Here is a 4,588-nt window from a genome sequence, read left to right on the forward strand (position 1 = left end):
CCTAGAGTGAAGCCTAGGTTGCCAGGAACGTAGAAATAACCATTAAAATTCACATTGGCTGCAATTACTCCGGTTATACAATGGAAAAACTGTTGTAATTTTATTGTATTTTATGCTTCTGGTGTTGACTTCCTAGGCCCGAGCTATTCGATTTCGTGCAGCAGCGCCCTAGAGTGAAACCTAGGTTTCCCGGGGAGTAGAAATACCCATTAATTTCACACTGGTTGCAACTACTCCTGTTGCACGATGGAAAAACTGGTGTACTTTTATTGTATTTTATGGTTCTGGCGTTGACTTCTAACGCCCGAGCTATTCGATCTTGTGAAGAATCTACCTAGAGTGAAGCCTAGGTCGCCAGAAACGTAGAAATGACCAATACATTCACACTGGTTGCAATTATTCCGTTTATACGATGGAAAAACTGTAGTATTTTTATTGTATTTTATGTTTCTGGCGTTGACTTCTAAGGCCAGAGCTATTCGATTTGGTGGAGCAACGAGCTAGAGTGAAGTCTTGGCTGCTCGGAACGTAGAAATGAACATTACTTTCACACTGGTTGCAATTATTTCTATTATACGATGGAAAAAATGTTGTATTTTTATTGTAATTTATGCTTCTGTTGTTGACTTCTAAGGCCCGAGCTAATCGATCGAGTGAATCATCGCCCTAGAGTGAAGACTTGGAGGCCCGAAACGTAGAAATGACCATTACTTTCGCTCTGGTTGCAATTATTCCTTTTAAACGATGGAAAAACTGTTGAATTTTTGTTGTATTTTATGCTCCTGGCGTTGACTTCTAAGGCCCGTGATGTTCGATCTGGTGAAGCATCACCCTAGAGAGAAGCCTATGTTGACCGGAACGTAGAAATGACATTACTCTTACACTGGTTGCAATTATTCCTTTTATACGATGGAAAAACTGCTGTATTTATATTGTATTTTATGCTTCTGTCGTTGACTTGTAAGTCCCGATCTATTCGATCTTGTGAAGCATCGACCTAGAGTGAAGCCTAGGCCGACCGAAACGTAGAAATGACCATTACTTTTTACACTGGTTGCAATTATTCGTTTTATACGATGGGAAAACTGTTGTACTTATATTGTATTTTATGATTCTGGCGTTGACACATAAGGCCCTAACAATTCGATGTGATGGAGCAATGCCCTAGAGTGAAGCCTAGGTTGCCCGGAACGTAGAAATAACCATTAATGTCACACTAGTTGCAATTACTCCTGTTACACGATGGAAAAACTGTTGTACTTTTATTGTATTTTATGCTTCTGGCGTTGACTCCTAAGGCCCGAGCTATTCGATCTTGTGAAGCATCGACCTAGAGTGAAGCCTAGGCCTCCCGAAACGTAGAAATGACCATTACTTTTTACACTGGTTGCAATTATTCGTTTTATACCATGGAAAAACTGTTGTACCTTTATTGTATTTTATGCTTCTGTCGTTGACACATAAGGCCCGATCTATTCGATCTGGTGAAGCATCGCGCTAGAGTCAAGCCTATCTTGCCCGGAACGTAGAAATGACGATTACTTTAACTCTGTTTGTAATTATTCCTTTTAGACGATGGAAAAACAGTCGTACTTTTATTGTATTTTGTGCATCTGACGTTGACTTCTAAGGCCCGAGCTATACGATCTTGTGAAGCATCGCCCTAGAGTGAAGCCAACGTCGCCCGAAACGTAGAAATGACCATTACTTTCACACTGGTTGGAATAATTTCTATTATACAATGGAAAAACTGTTGTACTTTTATTGTATTTTATGCTTCTGGCGTTGACCTCTGAGGCGCGTGCTATTCGACCAGTTGCAGCAACGCCCTACAGTGAAACCTAGGTTGTCCGGAACGTAGAAATAACCATTAATTTCACACTTGTTGCAAATACTCCTGTTATACGATGGAAAAACTGTTGTATTTTTACTGTATTTTATGCTTGTGGCGTTGATTTCTAAGGACCTAGCTGTTCGATCAGGTGAAGCATCGCCCTAGACTGAAGACTGGGATGCCCGGAACGTAGAAATAACCTTTAACTTCACACTGGTTGCAATTACTCCTGTAATACGATGGAAAAAAAGTTGTATCTTTAGTGTATTTTATGCTTCTGTCGTTGACCTCTAAGGCCCGAGCTATTCTGTCAGGTGCAGCAACGCCCTACAGTGAAACCTATGCTGTGCGGAACGTAGAATTAACCATTACTTTCATACTGGTTGCAATTATTTCTATTATACGATGGAAAAACTGTTGTATTTTTATTGTATATGATGCTTCTGGCGTTGACACCTAAGGTCCTAACTATTCGACGTGGTGGAGCAACGCCCTAGAGTGAAGCCTAGGTTGCCAGGAACGTAGAAATAACCATTAAAATTCACACTGGCTGCAATTACTCCGGTTATACAATGGAAAAACTGTTGTATTTTTATTGTAATTTATGCTTCTGGTGTTGACTTCCAAGGCCCGAGCTATTCGATTTCGTGCAGCAGCGCCCTAGAGTGTAACCTAGGTTGCCCGCGATGTAGAAATACCCATAAATTTCACACTCGTTGCAATTACTCCTGTTATACGATGGAAAAACTGTTGAATTTTTATTGTAATTTATGCTTCTGTCGGTGACTTCTGAGGCTCGAGCTAATCGATCGAGTGAAGCATCGCCCTAGAGTGAAGCTTTGGATGCCCGAAACGTAGAAATGACCATTACTTTCACACTGGTGCAGTTATTCCTTTTTTACGACGGAAAAACTGCTGTATTTATATTGTATTTTATGCTTCTGGCGCTGACTTCTAAGGCCCTAACTCTTCGATCTGGTGGAGCAATGCCCTAGAGTGAAGCCTAGGTTGCTCCGGACGTAGAAATACCAATTAGTTTCACACTGGTTGCAATTACTCCTGTTATACGATGAAAAAACTGTTGTCCTTATATTGTATTTTATGCTTCCGGCGTTGACATCTAAGGCCCTAACAATTCGATGTGGTTTAGCAACGCCCTAGAGTGAAGCCTAGGTTGCCCGGAACGTAGAAATGATCATTAGTTTCGCACTGGTTGCAATTATTTCTGTTATACGGTGGAAAAACTGTTGTATTTTTATTGTATTTTATGCTTCTGGTGTTGACTTCCAATGCCCGAGCTATTCGATTTCATGCAGCAGTGCCCTAGAGTGTAACGTAGGCTTCCCGGGACGTAGAAATACCCATAAATTTCACACTCGTTGCAATTACTCCTGTTATACGATGGAAAAACTGTTGAATTTTTATTGTAATTTATGCTTCTGTCGGTGACTTCTGAGGCTCGAGCTAACCGATCGAGTGAAGCATCGCCCTAGAGTGAAGCTTTGGATGCCCGAAACGTAGAAATGACCATTACTTTCACACTGGTTGCAATTATTTCGTCTATACGATTGAAAAACTGTTGTCTTGATATTGTATTTTATGCCTTCGGCGTTGACATCTAAGGCCCTAACAATTCGATGTGTTTTAGCAACGCCCTAGAGTGAAGCCTAGGTTGCCCGGAACGTAGAAATTACCATTACTTTCATACTGGTTGCAATTATTCCTTTTATACGATGGAAAAACTGTTGTATTTATATTGTATTTTATGCTTCTGGCGTTGACACCTAAGGCCCTAACTATTCGATGTGGTGGAGCAGCGCCCCATAGTGAAGCCTAGGTTGCCCGGAACGTAGAAATAACCACTAATTTCACACTGGTTGCAATTACTCCTGTTATACAACGGAAAAACTGTTGTGTTTTTATTGTATTTTATGCTTCTGGCGTTGACTTCTAAGGCCCGAGCTATTCGATCTTGTGAAGCATCGCCCTAGAGTGAAGCCAAGGTCGTCCGAAACGTAGAAATAACTATTACGTTCATACTGGTTGCAATTATTCCTTTTATACGATGGAAAAACTGTTGTAGTTATATTGTATTTTATGCTTCTGGCGTTGACACATAAGGCCCTAACTATTCCATGTGATGGAGCAACGCCCTAGAGTGAAGCCTAGGTTGCCTGGAACGTAGAAATAACCATCAATTTCACACTTGCTGCAATTACTCCTGTTATACAATGGAAAAATTGTTGTATTTTTATTGTATTTTATGCTTCTGGCGTTGACTTCTAAGGCCCGAGCTATTCGATTTGGTGGAGCAACGAGCTAGAGTGAAGCCTAGGTTGCCCGGAACGTAGAAATGAACATTACTTTCACACTGGTTGCAATTATTTCTGTTATACGATGGAAAAGCTGTTGCATTTTTATTGTATTTTATGCTTCTGGCGTTGACTTCTAAGGTCCGAGCTAATCGATCTTGTGAAGCATCGCCCCAGAGTGAAGCCTAGGTCGCCCGAAACGTAGAAATTACCATTACTTTCATACTGGTTGCAATTATTCCTTTTATACGACTGAAAAACTGTTGTATTTATATTGTATTTTATGCTTCTGGCGTTGACACCTAAGGCCCTAACTATTCGATGTGGTGGAGCAGCGCCCCATAGTGAAGCCTAGGTTGCCCGGAACGTAGAAATAACCATTAATTTCACACTGGTTGCAATTACTCCTGTTATACAACGGAAAAACTGTTGTGTTTTTATT

The sequence above is a fragment of the Calliopsis andreniformis genome, chromosome 7, assembly GCF_051401765.1.
Source record: "Calliopsis andreniformis isolate RMS-2024a chromosome 7, iyCalAndr_principal, whole genome shotgun sequence".
NCBI lineage: Eukaryota > Metazoa > Arthropoda > Insecta > Hymenoptera > Andrenidae > Calliopsis > Calliopsis andreniformis.